The 21,307-nt window shown below is 46.4% G+C and overlaps 4 non-coding genes across 4 annotated transcripts; all 4 read right to left on the bottom strand.

The window, feature by feature from the left end:
* Window positions 1-4,139: 4,139 nt before the first annotated feature.
* Window positions 4,140-4,214, bottom strand: Trnas-cga (transfer RNA serine (anticodon CGA)). The gene has a single exon. It is a non-coding gene; the product is annotated as a tRNA-Ser (tRNA).
* A 527-nt stretch (window positions 4,215-4,741) lies between these two features.
* Window positions 4,742-4,816, bottom strand: Trnas-cga (transfer RNA serine (anticodon CGA)). Its single transcript has one exon. It is a non-coding gene; the product is annotated as a tRNA-Ser (tRNA).
* A 7,309-nt stretch (window positions 4,817-12,125) lies between these two features.
* Trnas-cga (transfer RNA serine (anticodon CGA)) lies at window positions 12,126-12,200 on the bottom strand. Its single transcript has one exon. It is a non-coding gene; the product is annotated as a tRNA-Ser (tRNA).
* A 1,430-nt stretch (window positions 12,201-13,630) lies between these two features.
* Window positions 13,631-13,705, bottom strand: Trnas-uga (transfer RNA serine (anticodon UGA)). The gene has a single exon. It is a non-coding gene; the product is annotated as a tRNA-Ser (tRNA).
* Between the last annotated feature and the right edge of the window lie 7,602 nt (window positions 13,706-21,307).

The following is a 21,307-nucleotide window of genomic DNA, read 5'->3' on the forward strand; positions in this document are numbered from 1 at the left end:
GCGTCGCTGCGGTCCGGTCCCAGGTCGACGGGCACGTGCACCTTCCGCCGACCACTGACGACAACATCGATGTACTGTGGAGACCTCACGCCCCACGTGTTGAGCAATTCGGCGGTACGTCCACCCGGCCTCCCGCATGCCCACTATACGCCCTCGCTCAAAGTCCGTCAACTGCACATACGGTTCACGTCCACGCTGTCGCGGCATGCTACCAGTGTTAAAGACTGCGATGGAGCTCCGTATGCCACGGCAAACTGGCTGACACTGACGGCGGCGGTGCACAAATGCTGCGCAGCTAGCGCCATTCGACGGCCAACACCGCGGTTCCTGGTGTGTCCGCTGTGCCGTGCGTGTGATCATTGCTTGTACAGCCCTCTCGCAGTGTCCGGAGCAAGTATGGTGGGTCTGACACACCGGTGTCAATGTGTTCTTTTTTCCATTTCCAGGAGTGTATGTAAACGTTTCTTTTGCACATTATGCATGCTTTTATGTAAGAGTACCTGAATGCATCGTGAAGGTATTAGCTAGGCTACTGATGGACACCATATTGAAATTGCGAATTAGATGTTCAAAGCACCTTGTGCAGCAAAAGATGGTCCTGCAACTCAAATATTAATTCAATAATGTGTCGATGCCATGATGTAAAACATATCAGTATATCATCTGTGATGGAAGTTGGGCTGTTGACAACGAAAGCTTCACAGTGATGAAGTAAATGGGGAAGAGTACCATATGGGGCTGGAAATGGCCTCTAATGCACAGAGTATACCACAATGTAGTCAGTATCATTAACATACCTCAATACTCGAAAACAGCAATGACAGCTGAGCTGTTGTGGAGATCATCTTGCAATACCGAATCAAATTCTGAAGACCCATGTGAAGTGAGTGACACTCCTTCAACGTAAACAGTTATTTCAAAATATGGCGATACCGCAGCGTCATCAGAACCGTTAAATTACTTGAATATTTGAAAATAACACTAATTAAATAATATGTCGGGGCTACACAACCATGATTCGCCATGTATGAACTGACATTATTATTGTCCTGTAGCACTTGGTCATCTCCTGGGGTATGGAACCATCTTTAGCAGGAATGGTATATGAGCTGCTTGCAATGAATCGTCTTAGAGTAAAGGATGCATCTATAACGGCCGTTATAGACATCTATTGATACCAACATGTAATGTTAAGGGATCCAACTCACAGAAGCTGAATCAAGTGCTGAAAATATCAATGTCTAGGAAGAGACGGTCCTGTAATACGAAGAGTAATTTAACAACGTGTCCATACCACCAAGTAGTTACCTACTTTACAAGATGTGAGTGCCTGAAAGCAGAGAATAAAATGTAGAAGATAATCAATAATGCAAAAGATAATATAATAAAGTGTCAATCCACGAAGTAATTAACATCAACGCCGTAAGCAAAATCTTGAAACATCGATGGCAGCTTGTCCGTCGACACAGATAATGTCAATCTAGCGAGTCTAGAGCTTAAGCCCACCGTGAGCAGCAAGTGATGGTCCTGTAACACGAGAAGTAATTTAATATCATGCCATTACCATGAAATAGTCAAAATTATTGACATCTCCTGAATAACAGCAAACAGCGATGGTAGCTTGTTTATTGATGGAAGCCATCACATAGTGGTGAATCAAGTGCTGACGATAAACATGTGATGTTCCTCCGAAGCAAAGACTAATTTCATAACATGATAATCCCACTACGTAATCAGCATCATTAACCTATCTGAATATTTGAAAACAACCATGAGAGCTCGCCTTTCACCGGAGAACAATTTACGACGTGTGAACATAACTACAAGCCAGGAGTAATGGCTCTAAAATACTAAACGTAATATTATTTGGATGCTACAATGTAAACAGTATTATTACAGTACCTGAATACATGAAAATATCTATGGCAGCTGTGCTGTTGACAGAGACTACATCATTATTGCGAATCAGGTGCTGCAGATAAGCATTAGCATCTAGTCATGCCCTGTAACACAAAAAGTACTGAATAGCATGAGGATATGCTGAAGTAACCAACATCATTTTAGTACCTCATATTCTGAAGTGTGGGGTTGATCTGTTATTCTGCGCAACGGATTAATCTGAGATGTACCCTTTACCCTGTGGCTCCTGCAAGATGCAATTTCCACCCCACACTACTACAGAAGACAGACAGACGCTCCTAACGTTCTAAAGAGAAATGCCTCAAAAACTTTCAGCAATAAATATCTTCTGGAGTCGTCCGCTGTAAGGAAATGACACAAAAATTCACAAAATTTCTTACGTAACTAGTGGGATACTTGGGTACTGGAGTAGTGCTAGTTAGTGTAAGAAAAACATGAAACTAACGAAAGTTATTATTTATATTGCAAAAATTCTGAGAAATCACAATGGCACTTTTAGTTATGAATTGAACAAGTTATATTCTGGTTCTTTTCGGAATGTGAAGTTACCTCTCAAGGATAGGATTCGCTACTGAAATTTCTATACAAAGTTTAAGATGGTTGTTAACTTCGCATAATGGCTGAGAGGCGCACCTACTCAACTTGAATAATTATCCTTTAGAATGTTGCTAGGTACGGTCGAGGATGTAGTGTGTGAAATGCAGTGAAGTGTACTGATGTGGAGGAAATATGGGGCTCACAATGTCTGTAGTGCACAATACCGTAATCTGCGATGACTGCTGTCTGCGCCGCTCGCTGCTGACAAATAAGATAACTCTCGTTCTATTTGGATTGACCTTCGCCAATCAAACTCTCCCTATGCCTTGATGAAGTCAAGGATTCCTATTCGTCGCTAGTCGAACTATTGGTGTGGTACATCGGTCAGATAACCAGTCCACCGCGATGCCATTCAAACTTCGCTCGCAGGCGTTTAACTATAACACTGTCATGAAACTTCCTGGCAGATTAAAACTGTGTGCCCGACCGAGACTCGAACTCGGGACCTTTGCCTTTCGCGGGCAAGTGCTCTACCAACTGAGCTACCGAAGCACGACTCACGCCCGGTACTCACAGCTTTACTTCTGCCAGTACCTCGTCTCCTACCTTCCAAACTTTACAGAAGCTCTCCTGCGAACCTTGCAGAACTAGCACTCCTGAAAGAAAGGATATTGCGGAGACATGGCTTAGCCACAGCCTGGAGGATATTTCCAGAATGAGATTTTCACTCTGCAGCGGAGTGTGCGCTGATATGAAACTTCCTGGCAGATTAAAACTGTGTGCCCGACCGAGACTCGAACTCGGGACCTTTGCCTTTCGCGGGCAAGTGCCCTACCAACTGAGCTACCGAAGCACGACTCACGCCCGGTACTCACAGCTTTACTTCTGCCAGTACCTCGTCTCCTACCTTCCAAACCTTACAGAAGCTCTCCTGCGAACCTTGCAGAACTAGCACTCCTGAAAGAAAGGATATTGCGGAGACATGGCTTAGCCACAGCCTGGGGGATGTTTCCAGAATGAGATTTTCACTCTGCAGCGGAGTGTGCGCTGATATGAAACTTCCTGGCAGATTAAAACTGTGTGCCCGACCGAGACTCGAACTCGGGACCTTTGCCTTTCGCGGGCAAGTGCTCTACCAACTGAGCTACCGAAGCACGACTCACGCCCGGTACTCACAGCTTTACTTCTGCCAGTACCTCGTCTCCTAGCTTCCAAACTTTACAGAAGCTCTCCTGCGAACCTTGCAGAACTAGCACTCCTGAAAGAAAGGATATTGCGGAGACATGGCTTAGCCACAGCCTGGGGGATGTTTCCAGAATGAGATTTTCACTCTGCAGCGGAGTGTGCGCTGATATGAAACTTCCTGGCAGATTAAAACTGTGTGCCCGACCGAGACTCGAACTCTGGACCTTTGCCTTTCGCGGGCAAGTGCTCTACCAACTGAGCTATCGAAGCACGACTCACGCACGGTACTCACAGCTTTACTTCAGCCAGTACCTCGTCTCCTACCTTCCAAACTTTACAGAAGCTCTCCTGCGAACCTTGCAGACCTAGCACTCCTGAAAGAAAGAATATTGCGGAGACATGGCTTAGCCACAGCCTGGGGGATGTTTCCAGAATGAGATTTTCACTTTGCAGCGGAGTGTGCGCTGATATGAAACTTCCTGGCAGATTAAAACTGTGTGCCCGACCGAGACTCGAACTCGGGACCTTTGCCTTTCGGGGGCAACTGCTCTACCAACTGAGCTACCGAAGCACGACTCACGCCCGGTACTCACAGCTTTACTTCTGCCAGTACCTCGTCTCCTACCTTCCAAACTTTACAGAAGCTCTCCTGCGAAACTTGCTGAACTTGCACTCCTGAAAGAAAGGATATTGCGGAGACATGGCTTAGCCACAGCCTGGGGGATGTTTCCAGAATGAGATTTTCACTCTGCAGCGGAGTGTGCGCTGATATGAAACTTCCTGGCAGATTAAAACTGTGTGCCCGACCGAGACTCGAACTCGGGACCTTTGCTTTTCGCGGGCAAGTGCTCTACCAACTGAGATACCGAAGCACGACTCACGCCCGGTACTCACAGCTTTACTTCTGCCAGTACCTCGTCTCCTACCTTCCAAACTTTACAGAAGCTCTCCTGCGAACCTTGCAGAACTAGCACTCCTGAAAGAAAGGATATTGCGGAGACATGGCTTAGCCACAGCCTGGGGGATGTTTCCAGAATGAGATTTTCACTCTGCAGCGGAGTGTGCGCTGATATGAAACTTCCTGGCAGATTAAAACTGTGTGCCCGACCGAGACTCGAACTCGGGACCTTTGCCTTTCGCGGGCAAATGCTCTACCAACTGAGCTATCGAAGCACGACTCACGCCCGGTACTCACAGCTTTACTTCTGCCAGTACCTCGTCTCCTACCTTCCAAACTTTACAGAAGCTCTCCTGCGAACCTTGCTGAACTAGCACTCCTGAAAGAAAGGATATTGCGGAGACATGGCTTAGCCACAGCCTGGGGGATGTTTCCAGAATGAGATTTTCACTCTGCAGCGGAGTGTGCGCTGATATGAAACTTCCTGGCAGATTAAAACTGTGTGCCCGACCGAGACTCGAACTCGGGACCTTTGCCTTTCGCGGGCAAGTGCTCTACCAACTGAGCTACCGAAGCACGACTCACGCCCGGTACTCACAGCTTTACTTCAGCCAGTACCTCGTCTCCTACCTTCCAAACTTTACAGAAGCTCTCCTGCGAACCTTGCAGAACTAGCACTCCTGAAAGAAAGAATATTGCGGAGACATGGCTTAGCCACAGCCTGGGGGATGTTTCCAGAATGAGATTTTCACTTTGCAGCGGAGTGTGCGCTGATATGAAACTTCCTGGCAGATTAAAACTGTGTGCCCGACCGAGACTCGAACTCGGGACCTTTGCCTTTCGCGGGCAAGTGCTCTACCAACTTTTTTTTTTTTATCTTTTTGGGTCTCCTTCCTCCCCTTCAACCCATCCTTTACGCTCTCCAAGTGTTGCCTTCTCGGCCTGGCTTCTCCGCCTTTAAGAATGAATGTGTAAGTTGATGATGTGGAAATGCGCTTCTTCTGAACGACGAACGAAGTATGCCCCTTCTGTTGCCTTTGTTTGCAACATGGCTTGAATAAAAATAAATGGAAATTCCATTGAGAAGGCAGTCTCATAATTGTTTTGGAAATGTAACTGCATCTGTAAATTTCGTTCTCCGTGCGTGGAAAAACGGAAAGAAGCAAACTCATTCTTCCTGATAAGTATAATGTCCTTTTTCAGAAGGTAATGAAGTAAAATAGGCTTCTTCTGCTTGAGTTTACACTTGATTAACATAAATGTATCTTCCTGTGAAAAGAAAGGAAAGAAAGACAGAAACTAAATAAATGGTGTATACCAGTTTCATCACTGTGTTTCACCGAAACCAAAGTAATAGATACACAGAGGCTTAATTGGTCTATACTGATGATCTCCTCTAACTACTTTCTGTTGGAAGTCCTCCTCCTGCTACGTGAAGTACAAACTTTAACCAAAAATCATTCATCTAATATACGAAATGCTTGGATGCGCAATGTAAATTACGCATTTCTATTGGTTACAGGATTGTTTTAGTTAAAATTTTGCGTAATTGTCTTTGTATTTTTTAGTACACATCAACTTGTGGTGCTCAGTTGTAAGGTATACCCAGAAGTCCTCCCTATTGCTTGATTCTTTTGTTAGGACGTAATGCATCGTTTGGCCTTTCAACCAGTTAATTGCATTTCGTTTTGTTTTAGGGTAAGGTACACCGTCAGGGTTTAAAAATTCAGCAGTCGTAACGGCATTGGGCGTAGTTCTGCTGACGCTCGCTATCTTTTGTCTTATGCAGAGCCATATTTCTTTTACCCTGTCACACAGCAACCTATGCTCTTCGGTATCTGGTATTTTACATAATGGACACAGCGGTGACTCGGCCAATCGAATAGAGTGAAGTTTAGAGTTCGTCGTAATTTTTCTGTTTACAGCAAAGTACCAGGTCGATTTGACATACGTTGGCAAGTTCCGGCAGTGAATATTTTCCCATATTGTTTCCCAGTTATAACAAGGATACTTTTGTTCTACGTCGTTTCTGGGTTTGTCTTTCATCAAGTTAGTATAAAGTTCTTTTACTTTCATTATGTCTTTTCCAGGAATCCTTGCCTGTATATAACTGTATTCTACGAAAAAGTATTTCAAGTGGTATAGTCCGTTGGGTATGTGTTGGACATTTATAGGTGCACTGACGTCAGCAGGAGCTATTGCGTTTAACAAATGTGCAGCAAGGGTACCACTTGGCTCTTTCCATTGTTTGTATGTGGTAGCAAGGTATAAGGCTTGCGCTTTTTTGCTGACATCGGTAAGATTTAACCCACCACATTTCGTAGGGAGCATCAGAATGTCATATTTGACTTTGAAAATACGTCCGCGGCTCACAAAGTGTCCTAGTGCAGATGCGATGCTTTGCAACAAAGTCGCAGGTGGTGGCAGAACTTGTGCTACATAATTAACTTTGGATGTGATGTATACATTTGCCACTGTTACTTTTTGAAGTTCATCGAGTTTCCTAATACTATGTGCTTGTACAGAGGCGCGTATGCTGTTAAGTAATTTTCGATAATTCGCAGCAATAGTGTGTTTGATGTTTCGTTTAAAATCTATGCCGAGACATTTCATGGTTACAAGCTCGCGTAACAGATCCTGCGTTTGCGTCCCAATTCCACGGCCGATGTTGAAAATCCCCGACTTTGTTCTATTAAGTTTTGCACCAGATGCCTGTTCATATTTTGTTACTATTCGTAATGCGCTCTGTACTTCAGCGCCATTCACGACTAGGAAGCCAACATCATCAGCGTATGCCTTGCACACGATCTTTTCTCCATGTATTTGTAGTCCTTGTAGATGTTTCATAAGGGAGGCAAGCAGGGGCTCGATGGCGATGGCGAAGAGTGACATTGACATTGGACACCCTTGCCTAATGGAGCTGGTGACGTCAATCGGGCGGCTGATGTGCCCATTGATGACAAATCTGGCTGAGTTGTTTCTTAATGTATTGCTTACTACCGCAATGAATCTAGGTGGGAAGCCCATTGCGCCCATGGTGCGAAGGAGAAAACTATGGTTAACTCTGTCGAAGGCTTTGTCAAAGTCGAGTGAGATGAGTGCACATTTTATTTTGCAGACGTCGGCCGTTGAGATTAGGTCCCTGTAATCACAGAGGGTCTGGAGAATTCTTCTGTCTTTGCCCACACTTGTTTGATAAGGGCCAGTGACGCTGGTCATTGTGCTTTTCAGCCTGCGAGCGAGGATGCGGCCAAAGATTTTGTAATCGCTGTTTAAAAGCGTAATTGGCCTCAGAGCGCTTACAGATTTCGTATTGGTAGTTTTTGGCACTAGCACTACGAGTCCCTCACGAAATTCTTTCGGGATGTCATTCTCAGGGTTTAGCAGTTCGTTGCAGATGAGAGTAAACTTGCCTTTTACGAGGCCACTGAATCTGCGATAAAATTCTGCTGGAATTCCATCTGCCCCTGGAGACTTATTTGTCGTGCTTCCATATATAGCTTCTTCGACGTCTTCTTCAGTCACTTCCGAGATGAGAGTTTGTGCTTCCGCGTGGCATACTTTGCCCTGGAGGTTAACCATTAACTCGTCTTGAAGCTGTTCGTCAACCGGCTGACTAGACATTAAGGATTCAAAATGCTGTACGATTGCCTCTTTAATCTCTCTTTGCTTCGTCAGCTTCCTTCCATCATCAGTTGTTATTTCAGATAATATCTTGCGAGACGCCCTTTTGCTTTCACGAATGACATGATAAATAGAAGTAACCTCGTGCTGGGCTATGTTCTGGGCACGCGACCTTATTTGGTAGCCTTCCAGTTGTTTGCGCCGTAGTGCTAAAATTTTTGCTTTAATTTTGTTAATTCTTTCGTAGTTGTTCACAACTGTTGCATCGCACTTGTACAAATCTCTTAGACACTGAAAGTAAAATTCTATAGTTGATTTGTACCAAAAGTTTTTGTCTTTGGAGTAGTTTATGAAAAACCTCCGTATTTTGGGTTTGGCATGTTTCAGCCACCAGTCAGTGCCAGAGTTGTACGAGCTAAATTTGCTTTCACACTCTCTCCATACCTTGTGAAATGCCTCCTGACAAGCATGGTCTTCCAGATGTGACACATTGAGCTTCCATGTGCCTCTACCTCTGAATGTCGCTTGTTTTATCAGATTGAGTGTGCAAATGTATGCAGCATGATCGGAAAAAACGGTAGGCCATACTTCGGACTGCAAAATGAGGTGTTTCAAATTGTGCGTGACATATATCCTGTCGAGACGGCTCGCCGAGTGACTTGTGGCGTGGGTGAAGCCAGGGGCTGCACCGTGCATATGTTCCCATGAGTCTATTAGTCTTAAGTCATTAACTATACGTTCCAGTTCAGTACACTTGTTGAAATTGGGAGTTTGGTCTTTGGCATGCAAAACACAATTAAAATCCCCTCCTAGGATAAGGTGTTCATATCGAGTTCCAAATAGTGGGACAATTTGTTCTTTAAAGAACTCCGTTCTGCGGTGCCTGTTACTGGATCCTGAAGGGGCATACACGTTAATGAGTCGTATTTTGTTTATTGTGGCCGCTATGCCGTTACTGTTTGGTAGTTTTACTACATCTTGGACTACTATGCCCTCCTTTGTGAGCAGAGCCGTGCCCGTTTTCGCTCCATGCCCTGGGTTTGTAATGGCGTTGAAGCCAGGTACGTTACCAAGCTCAATGTCTGTCACTTCTTGTAAAAGTATAATGTCACTGTCAGAAGCATATATAAAATCTCTTAAGTTCTGTAGTTTAAAGGAACTATGAATCTTATTAAGGTTTACTGTCGCGATCTTGTATGCTTGTATGTCAGACATTCTTCGTTCTACTTGATCTAACTTTAAAAAACATTCTTCTGTTTTGTTTCGCAAACGTCAGCTTTAAAACGCATCTTAATAATATTCACCGGTAGCAAATGTTTCAGCGGTGTGTCCTTGTTCTTTAGAATGTTCGTTCGCGGAGACGTCGTCGTTGAAGAAATCAGCCACCTGTGGGGCTAGCTTACAGTCTGTCTTAGTTTCTGAAACTTCTGTCATTTCAGCGTCGGCATTGTTATGGTCGCTTTCGTCTGCCCAGCTGGTTGAGGTTGTCGTCGTGGGTGGTACGAGTGAAGCTTCATGAGAGAGACTCGTTTCTTGAGGGTGGTTGGATGCTTTCTTTGTTGGCTTTCCTTGGACGTCTCGTTTTTCCAGCGCAGAAGGGGAACGCTCCACAGAAACTGGTGTCGCTTTCGCGTTGCTACAGATCTGTTGTTTAAGGTACTACCTATTTCCTTCGCTTTTTGTCGGAGTGTGGGAGCTGTCTCCTCCGCACCTTTGCGCGCCAGCCGGCGTTTCTTATTTTTCTGCGGAGAATTGCCTCTCGACGGACTTTCTTCAGTATCCAAGTTAGTGTCGCTTTCCTGCAAGGTGTGTCGGTCTTCAGCTTCCGGCGGATCTGCTGCCTTTACAATTGCAGGTGCCTGTGTCGGTGGAACTTCAACTGTTTCCGTAGATTGGCGGGACTCTTGTAGGTCGTCAGCTATGACGGCACTGACGTCCATCGGAATTCCAGTGTTTGGAGAATTTGTATTTGCACACGATTCAGGGGCTGAGGAGACAGTCGGCCGTTCGCGTGCCACGGCGGCGTAAGTTCCAGGCAGTGTTGTCATCGCCGGTGGCCTGGCGGCCTCGCCGGCCGGCAGCTGTGCAACGCGCCGCTGTATACATTCTGCGCGAACGTGCCCAGGCTTGTTACAGGCGGCACAGGTTCGCGGTTGGTCGTCATAAATTACAATCCCCCTATATCCGCAGACATTGATGTACGACGGGATGTGCTTTTGTAACTCTACACGAAGCTGCCGTACGCCATTTAGTACTGGGAATTTATGCACGCTTGACCATTTCTCGGCAAAGTTGCTGAGCACTTTCCCGAAGGGTGAAATTACAGCATTAATTTGGTCTGTTTTAATCTCAAAAGGTAACTCGAAGATTCGAATTGTGCGAATGCCAAAACCAGCATGTGCAACGGTGACTTCGCCAACGTTTCCATCGGAGTGCTTAAATTTCATGACACCTCCGGAAGACTCAACTATTTTCTCGCACAACTCGGAACTACGCATTTTAACAAACACGACACAAGCTACAATCGACAGGTGGATCCCAATTACATCATTAAAGGAGAGCTTCACATCTTCTTCTAACCAATTTTCTACTTCAAACGACTTGGGTCTGGCATATCGAGGATCAAAAGTAAGTTTCAACGTATCTTTTCGACTTGGTTGAGCCATCACTGCATGCTACTCATTACTTCTCGAAGCGTGCTATAAACAGAGTTTTAAGCCGCAGCAAGCGCAAGACTTACCACGCGGAAGCACAGACGGCGCAGCGCACACCACACTACGTCCTACCTCCACGCCCTCCGCCGGCGAACTAATCAACTGAGCTACCGAAGCACGACTCACGCCCGGTACTCACAGCTTTACTTCTGCCAGTACCTCGTCTCCTACCTTCCAAACTTTACAGAAGCTCTCCTGCGAACCTTGCAGAACTAGCACTCCTGAAAGAAAGGATATTGCGGACACATGGCTTAGCCACAGCCTGGGGGATGTTTCCAGAATGAGATTTTCACTCTGCAGCGGAGTGTGCGCTGATATGAAACTTCCTGGCAGATTAAAACTGTGTGCCCGACCGAGACTCGAACTCGGGACCTTTGCCTTTCACGGGCAAGTGCTCTATCAACTGAGCTACCGAAGCACGACTCACGCCCGGTACTCACAGCTTTACTTCACCCAGTACCTCGTCTCCCACCTTCCAAACTTTACAGAAGCTCTCCTGCGAACCTTGCAGAACTAGCACTCCTGAAAGAAAGAATATTGCGGAGACATGGCTTAGCCACAGCCTGGGGGATGTTTCCAGAATGAGATTTTCACTTTGCAGCGGAGTGTGCGCTGATATGAAACTTCCTGGCAGATTAAAACTGTGTGCCCGACCGAGACTCGAACTCGGGACCTTTGCCTTTCGCGGGCAAGTGCTCTACCAACTGACCTATCGAAGCACGACTCACGCCCGGTACTCACAGCTTTACTTCTGCCAGTACCTCGTCTCCTACCTTCCAAACTTTACAGAAGCTCTCCTGCGAACCTTGCAGAACTAGCACTCCTGAAAGAAAGGATATTGCGGAGACATGGCTTAGCCACAGCCTGGGGGATGTTTCCAGAATGAGATTTTCACTCTGCAGCGGAGTGTGCGCTGATATGAAACTTCCTGGCAGATTAAAACTGTGTGCCCGACCGAGACTCGAACTCGGGAACTTTGCCTTTCGCGGGCAAGTGCTCTACCAACTGAGCTATCGAAGCACGACTCACGCACGGTACTCACAGCTTTACTTCAGCCAGTACCTCGTCTCCTACCTTCCAAACTTTACAGAAGCTCTCCTGCGAACCTTGCAGACCTAGCACTCCTGAAAGAAAGAATATTGCGGAGACATGGCTTAGCCACAGCCTGGGGGATGTTTCCAGAATGAGATTTTCACTTTGCAGCGGAGTGTGCGCTGATATGAAACTTCCTGGCAGATTAAAACTGTGTGCCCGACCGAGACTCGAACTCGGGACCTTTGCCTTTCGGGGGCAACTGCTCTACCAACTGAGCCACCGAAGCACGACTCACGCCCGGTACTCACAGCTTTACTTCTGCCAGTACCTCGTCTCCTGCCTTCCAAACTTTACAGAAGCTCTCCTGCGAACCTTGCAGAACTAGCACTCCTGAAAGAAAGGATATTGCGGACACATGGCTTAGCCACAGCCTGGGGGATGTTTCCAGAATGAGATTTTCACTCTGCAGCGGAGTGTGCGCTGATATGAAACTTCCTGGCAGATTAAAACTGTGTGCCCGACCGAGACTCGAACTCGGGACCTTTGCTTTTCGCGGGCAAGTGCTCTACCAACTGAGCTACCGAAGCACGACTCACGCCCGGTACTCACAGCTTTACTTCTGCCAGTACCTCGTCTCCTACCTTCCAAACTTTACAGAAGCTCTCCTGCGAACCTTGCAGAACTAGCACTCCTGAAAGAAAGGATATTGCGGAGACGTGGCTTAGCCACAGCCTGGGGGATGTTTCCAGAATGAGATTTTCACTCTGCAGCGGAGTGTGCGCTGATATGAAACTTCCTGGCAGATTAAAACTGTGTGCCCGACCGAGACTCGAACTCGGGACCTTTGCCTTTCGCGGGCAAATGCTCTACCAACTGAGCTACCGAAGCACGACTCACGCCCGGTACTCACAGCTTTACTTCTGCCAGTACCTCGTCTCCTACCTTCCAAACTTTACAGAAGCTCTCCTGCGAACCTTGCTGAACTAGCACTCCTGAAAGAAAGGATATTGCGGAGACATGGCTTAGCCACAGCCTGGGGGATGTTTCCAGAATGAGATTTTCACTCTGCAGCGGAGTGTGCGCTGATATGAAACTTCCTGGCAGATTAAAACTGTGTGCCCGACCGAGACTCGAACTCGGGACCTTTGCCTTTCGCGGGCAAGTGCTCTACCAACTGAGCTACCGAAGCACGACTCACGCCCGGTACTCACAGCTTTACTTCAGCCAGTACCTCGTCTCCTACCTTCCAAACTTTACAGAAGCTCTCCTGCGAACCTTGCAGAACTAGCACTCCTGAAAGAAAGAATATTGCGGAGACATGGCTTAGCCACAGCCTGGGGGATGTTTCCAGAATGAGATTTTCACTTTGCAGCGGAGTGTGCGCTGATATGAAACTTCCTGGCAGATTAAAACTGTGTGCCCGACCGAGACTCGAACTCGGGACCTTTGCCTTTCGCGGGCAAGTGCTCTACCAACTGAGCTACCGAAGCACGACTCACGCCCGGTACTCACAGCTTTACTTCTGCCAGTACCTCGTCTCCTACCTTCCAAACTTTACAGAAGCTCTCCTGCGAACCTTGCAGAACTAGCACTCCTGAAAGAAAGGATATTGCGGACACATGGCTTAGCCACAGCCTGGGGGATGTTTCCAGAATGAGATTTTCACTTTGCAGCGGAGTGTGCGCTGATATGAAACTTCCTGGCAGATTCAAACTGTGTGCCCGACCGAGACTCGAACTCGGGACCTTTGCCTTTCACGGGCAAGTGCTCTACCAACTGAGCTACCGAAGCACGACTCACGCCCGGTACTCACAGCTTTACTTCAGCCAGTACCTCGTCTCCTACCTTCCAAACTTTACAGAAGCTCTCCTGCGAACCTTGCAGAACTAGCACTCCTGAAAGAAAGAATATTGCGGAGACATGGCTTAGCCACAGCCTGGGGGATGTTTTCAGAATGAGATTTTCACTTTGCAGCGGAGTGTGCGCTGATATGAAACTTCCTGGCAGATTAAAACTGTGTGCCCGACCGAGACTCGAACTCGGGACCTTTGCCTTTCGCGGGCAAGTGCTCTACCAACTGAGCTACCGAAGCACGACTCACGCCCGGTACTCACAGCTTTACTTCTGCCAGTACCTCGTCTCCTACCTTCCAAACTTTACAGAAGCTCTCCTGCGAACCTTGCAGAACTAGCACTCCTGAAAGAAAGGATATTGCGGAGACATGGCTTAGCCACAGCCTGGGGGATGTTTCCAGAATGAGATTTTCACTCTGCAGCGGAGTGTGCGCTGATATGAAACTTCCTGGCAGATTAAAACTGTGTGCCCGACCGAGACTCGAACTCGGGACCTTTGCCTTTCGCGGGCAAGTGCTCTACCAACTGAGCTACCGAAGCACGACTCACGCCCGGTACTCACAGCTTTACTTCTGCCAGTACCTCGTCTCCTACCTTCCAAACTTTACAGAAGCTCTCCTGCGAACCTTGCAGAACGAGCACTCCTGAAAGAAAGGATATTGCGGACACATGGCTTAGCCACAGCCTGGGGGATGTTTCCAGAATGAGATTTTCACTCCGCAGCGGAGTGTGCGCTGATATGAAACTTCCTGGCAGATTAAAACTGCGTGCCCGACCGAGACTCGAACTCGGGACCTTTGCCTTTCGCAGGCAAGTGCTCTACCAACTGAGCTACCGAAGCACGACTCACGCCCGGTACTCACAGCTTTACTTCTGCCAGTACCTCGTCTCCTACCTTCCAAACTTTACAGAAGCTCTCCTGCGAACCTTGCAGAACTAGCACTCCTGAAAGAAAGGATATTGCGGAGACATGGCTTAGCCACAGCCTGGGGGATGTTTCCAGAATGAGATTTTCACTCTGCAGCGGAGTGTGCGCTGATATGAAACTTCCTGGCAGATTAAAACTGTGTGCCCGAACGAGACTCGAACTCGGGACCTTTGCCTTTCGCGGGCAAGTGCTCTACCAACTGAGCTACCGAAGCACGACTCACGCCCGGTACTCACAGCTTTACTTCTGCCAGTACCTCGTCTCCTACCTTCCAAACTTTACAGAAGCTCTCCTGCGAACCTTGCTGAACTAGCACTCCTGAAAGAAAGGATATTGCGGAGACATGGCTTAGCCACAGCCTGGGGAGGCGGAGCGCAGGCTGTGGTTAAGCCATGTCTCCGCAATATCCTTTCTTTCAAGAGTGCTAGTTCTGCAAGGTTCGCAGGAGAGCTTCTGTAAAGTTTGGAAGGTAGGAGACGAGGTACTGGCAGAAGTAAAGCTGTGAGTACCGGGCGTGTGTCGTGCTTCGGTAGCTCAGTTGGTAGAGCACTTGCCCGCGAAAGGCAAAGGTCCCGAGTTCGAGTCTCGGTCGGGCACACAGTTTTAATCTGCCAGGAAGTTTCATATCAGCGCACACTCCGCTGCAGAGTGAAAATCTCATTCTGGAAACATCCCCCAGGCTGTGGCTAAGCCATGTCTCCGCAATATCCTTTCTTTCAGGAGTGCTAGTTCTGCAAGGTTCGCAGGAGAGCTTCTGTAAAGTTTGGAAGGTAGGAGACGAGGTACTGGCAGAAGTAAAGCTGTGAGTACCGGGCGTGAGTCGTGCTTCGGTAGCTCAGTTGGTAGAGCACTTGCCCGCGAAAGGCAAAGGTCCCGAGTTCGAGTCTCGGTCGGGCCCACAGTTTTATTCTGCCAGGAAGTTTCATATCAGCGCACACTCCGCTGCAGAGTGAAAATCTCATTCTGGAAACATCCCCCAGGCTGTGGCTAAGCCATGTCTCCGCAATATCCTTTCTTTCAGGAGTGCTAGTTCTGCAAGGTTCGCAGGAGAGGTTCTGTAAAGTTTGGAAGGTAGGAGGCGAGGTACTGGCAGAAGTAAAGCTGTGAGTACCGGGCGTGAGTCGTGCTTTGGTAGCTCAGTTGGTAGAGCACTTGCCCGTGAAAGGCAAAGGTCCCGAGTTCGAGTCTCGGTCGGGCACACAGTTTTAATCTGCCAGGAAGTTTCATATCAGCGCACACTCCGCTGCAGAGTGAAAATCTCATTCTGGAAACATCCCCCAGGCTGTGGCTAAGCCATGTCTCCGCAATATCCTTTCTTTCAGGAGTGCTAGTTCTGCAAGGTTCGCAGGAGAGCTTCTGTAAAGTTTGGAAGGTAGGAGACGAGGTACTGGCAGAAGTAAAGCTGTGAGTACTGGGCGTGAGTCGTGCTTCGGTAGCTCAGTTGGTAGAGCACTTGCCAGCGAAAGTCAAAGGTCCCGAGTTCGAGTCTCGGTCGGGCACACAGTTTTAATCTGCCAGGAAGTTTCATATCAGCGCACACTCCGCTGCAGAGTGAAAATCTCATTCTATAACTCTGTCGTTCACACCGCACAATAAGTGTGTCGGCCAACAGAGTGAACAACACTTAATCGCAAGGACTCAGTATAGAGTAGCACTTCGATTCGCTCTCGACACAGGTGCTCTCCCAGTGAAGTACTGAGGAGAGACTTGTGCCTCGCTCCAAGAGCGACAATGGAACGGCGCCTCTCCACGCAAGACGTGAAGGGATATATCTTTCAGTCTCTTCCATTATTCCTTCAGCTCAAGGCGTCAGAAATATCGTCTGCCAGTCAGCATTGCTCTTCTAAAACGGGAGAATGACGTTCTGTTTAAGGCGACCAATCCGGAAACCTGTAGCATTGGCGTTTGGCATCTCCCTGTGAAAACCTCTGAAACTGCGTGCTATGTGTAAGGAATGCGTAGACTGGCCGCTCCCACACAATGTAGCGGAATTTGCTTTTAAGGTGAACATGGGGTTGTTCCCTCCCTTTCACTTGGACCCACGCTGTCTGCTACACGGGCGGTCACCGGCCGACATCGGCTGGGTCGTCCTCTGAAGGGACCGGCGTCCCGTAGTGCGGTTTCTCTCCAAAACTAAAAGCTTCTGTGACCGTCGTGTCTGGAATGTATGTGTGTACACAAGCCTCGAGTATTTCACCCACGGTGTGCTTACTTGTTAATTGCATATCGTTTACATGAATTCATACGACACTGACTTTATCTTATCGTGTTTGGGTTTGAATGAAGCGTCTTGATATGCGGAATATGATTGTGTGGGCGGAATATGTAAGCAATGAAGGTCAGGAGACCAGGACGACTCACAATATTTGAAAACAGCAATGGCAGGTGGTCTGCTGATGGAAACCATCTCACTTTTGCCAGTCAGGTGAGGAAGATAATTATCAGCAGCGAGTAATGGTCCTGTAACACAAAGACTAATTTAAGAGCCTGTCAGTTCTACTAAATAATCACCATCATTGCAATAGCCAGTGATGGAGAGACCAACTCAAACTTTGAGAAAAAGGACATATGCTTCCCTTGCACAGCGTGTGATGGTAGTGTATCGAGAACAGTAATTTAATAACGTGATTGCTTCATGCATCCATTATGAACCACGGATAAATCATTACGAAGCATTGTGCTTGAGTAGTATCACTCATCCACCTCCTAGGAAGATAATACATCTTCCAGAGTGATGGCAGTTGAGCAGTTGGCTCAGGCAATCAGCCATTAATGGACACAATCTTAAGAATATCATGGGCAGAAAGGAGCGTTTATGTGACGGTAATAGTATTGAATAACGTTTATGTGCCACAAAATCGTTAACATCCATGCATGAACTACGATCATAATGTCAGTACGTTATATCTAGTGAACCAGGTCGCAGTCCCTTTTTACAACAAGGATACAAATTTAAATTCGATGCCGATGAGATGTTAACGATAACCATCACATGCTGATTGATCAGTTATTTGTTGGTTAAACTGTTGGTTGACAAAATCTCTTCCTATGCAAAATGAGTGACTCCAATTCAATAATGTGTTATCATAATCACAGTAAATGATTTCTTGGGGTGGAGCACTTTTACCTCTTGCAAGGAATACTTCCTCAACAGTGATTTCAGATGCATTGTTGAAAGTGACCACCTCATATGGATAGAGCCACTGCTTAAGCTTACAATGAAAGACGAGTGATCATTGTGCGTTTCTAATACTAATATGAGAATATGTCAGAACTATGTAACTATCATTTGGCATGCATGAATTACCATTATCGTTGTCCTGTACCTTACTTGTACAGCAGCATTTTGCTATCTCCAAGGGCAAGGTAAGATTTTCAGCACCAGTGGTAGTTAAGATGTTGATAGTGACCGCCACATATTGTTCCACACAAGTCTGACGTATAGCATGCACAGCAGATAGCAATTGGGTGACTCATACAGTAACAAATATCGTGTGTCAGTCAGACAATCGCCAGCCTCCATGCATGCATTAGCACCTTCATTGCTGTACAGAGAGCACACAAAAACCAGTCGCTGTTGCATCTTCAGAGAAGGATACATCTTGAATGTCACTGACGTTGCCAATTGTGCTGTTGTTTGGAAGCAGCTGCTGGCATTTATGGGACTGATTGAGACATTCTCACACAGTCGACTAAAATTCTGAAGATAACTCGGTGTGGCAAATGATGCTTCTGCAACAAAACAGTAATTAGTTAACAATGCAAACCCTGTATACCAATCAATTCTGTGATAACCGCACATCATAGCACTTTGCATTTCTGTAATATTTGCAGTGCAAGTTTTAGACGATTCACCCTGTATATATACGGGACGATCAAAATATTCCGTTTCAGTGGGTTGCTGCAGCGTATATGCAACCCAGCTTGACTCTGATGTGGATATATATACTATGTGATAAAAAGAATCCAGACACCTCAAAAAACATACATTTTTCATGTTGGGTGCATTGTGCTGCCACCTACTACCAGGTACACCGTATCAGCGACCTCGAAGTCACTAGACATCGTAAGAGAGCAGAATGGGGCGCATCGAGGAACTCACGGACATCGAACGTGGTCAGGTCATTGGGTGTCAGGAGAGATTTTCACCTCCCTAAACATCCCTAGGTCCACTGTTTCCGATGTATTAGTGAAGTGGAAACGTGAAGAGACAAATGGTTCAAATGGCTCTGAGCACTATGGGACTCAACTGCTGTGGTCATAAGTCCCCTAGAACTTAGAACTACTTAAACCTAACTAACCTAAGGACAGCACACAACACCCAGCCATCACGAGGCAGAGAAAATCCCTGACCCCGCCGGGAATCGAACCCGGGAACCCGGGCGTGGGAAGCGAGAACGCTACCGCACGACCACGAGATGCGGGCTCGTGAAGAGACACGTACGGCACGAAAACGTACAGGCTGCCCTTGTCAGTTGACTGACAGAGATCGCCGACAGTTGAAGAGGGTCGTAATGTGTAATAGGCAGACATCTATCCAGACCATCACACAGGAATTCCAAACTGCATCAGGATCCATTGCAAGTAGTGTGACAGTTCGGCGGGAGGTGAGAAAACTTGGATTTCATGGTCGAGCGGCTGCTCATAAGCCACACATCACGCCGGTAAATGCCAAACGACGCCTCGCTTGGTGTGAGGAGCGTAAACATTGCACGACTGAACAGTGGAAAAACGGTATGTGGAGTGACGAGTCACGGTACAAAAAAAAAAATGGTTCAAATGGCTCTGAGCACTATGGGACTCAACTGCTGAGGTCATCAGTCCCCTAGAACTTAGAACTAGTTAAACCTAACTAACCTAAGGACATCACAAACATCCATGCCCGAGGCAGGATTCGAACCTGCGACCGTAGCGGTCTTGCGGTTCCAGACTGCAGCGCCTTTAACCGCACGGCCACTTCGGCCGGCCACTCCGTGAAGAATGGGCTTCCACTCTCCAAGAGACCTTCCAGCACCTGAATGAACAAATGCCTGAGATAGTTGAAGCTGCCATCAAGGCTAAGCGTGGGCCAACACCATACTGAATTACAGCATTACCAATGGAGGGCGCCACAAACTTGTAAGTCCTTTTGAGCTAGGTGTCCGGATACTTTTGATCACATAGTGTAAGCATCGAAATATAGGCAAGGGGTGAGTGTGACCTTCAAATGGAATGCTCTTGATCGCCCCTTTGTGCGTGAATATGTGTGTGTGTGTGTGTGTGTGTGTGTGTGTGTGTGTGTGTGTCTGTTTCCGTGTATGTGTGTTTTTCTTCCAGTTCTGTGCTCCTACTCCCTCATGCAGTGAAAGTATTGTATATACATTGAAAATTGTACATACAGAAAATAGACCCATTGTAATGTTTTAGGTTCTATTAGTATTAGTGGGAAAAATGGATGCATCTCTACACTCTTTTTTAACTGTAAATATTGTAAGTTAGTTCTTTAGTTTAAAAAAATATAAAATGTTGTATGTGACTGAATAGAATACTTAGTTTTTTAAGTGTAAACAATATACATGATCATTTTTCTTTTGCTTTAACGAGGGTATTTTTAATCTGTCGTTGCAACTACAAAAATGTGTGACTTTTTCGCCAGACGCGTTTCGATTTTTGGAGGTAAAGCATCATCAGTGGTCTGTAATTAAGTTTATTTACATTTTGATTTGCTTTTTAGATCAAAAACAGTTCCTTAAGAATAGGTTGGTTTGTACTTACGGTGATTTTTCGGCTGATTTCTCGCTTACATTGTGGAATGCCGTCTGATATCACATCGTTGTTTTTATGAGTTAGAGGCTGATAATTTTCGTCTACTTTTAGATGTTCTGCAGCCCTATGCATTTATCACAACACACTTTTTGCACACTACTGTATTCTGTTTGTTTTCGTAATCCAAGTATGTGTTGCTCTTTGTGTTCTGTAGTGTTGCAATCATAACCTTTCCACTACTTTGTCTCTGATCTACAAATATTCTTTTTTAAATTATTCTTTCTTGAATTTCAGAGCAGCTCCTACATACCTAGTAGCAAAGAAAATGCAGTCACAGCTCACCCAGTATTATAAACTAGAAAATGATAGAACAGTCAGAAATACCTCTCAACTGGTAGAACATATAATAGTCACTAAAATACCTGACACAGCAACATTGCTCTCCTTTGATGTAGAAAGTATGTACAGTAGCATCACCGTTAATGAAACCATAAAAATAATTGAAGAAAACCTGAAAACACACAACCAGCTACCTCACGAACACACAGATGAAACCATAAAACTATTACAGTTAATAACACAACAAAATTATTTTGAATTCAACCAAGAATACTACATACAAGAAGAATGTTTACCCATGGGTTCACCTATCTCAGAAACACTAGCCAACATTTTTATGAATCACATAGAAAAACTAATATTTGAAGACATAATAACAAAGAAAAGCTACAACGTAATCTACTGGTACTGATACATGGATAACATAATATGCACCGTAGATGAACCTAAAAACAGAATGCCGGCCGGTGTGGCCGAGCGGTTCTAGGCGCTTCAGTCTGGAACCGCGCGACCGCAACAGTCGCAGGTT

This window comes from Schistocerca nitens, chromosome 3 (assembly GCF_023898315.1).
Source record: "Schistocerca nitens isolate TAMUIC-IGC-003100 chromosome 3, iqSchNite1.1, whole genome shotgun sequence".
Classification (NCBI taxonomy): domain Eukaryota; kingdom Metazoa; phylum Arthropoda; class Insecta; order Orthoptera; family Acrididae; genus Schistocerca; species Schistocerca nitens.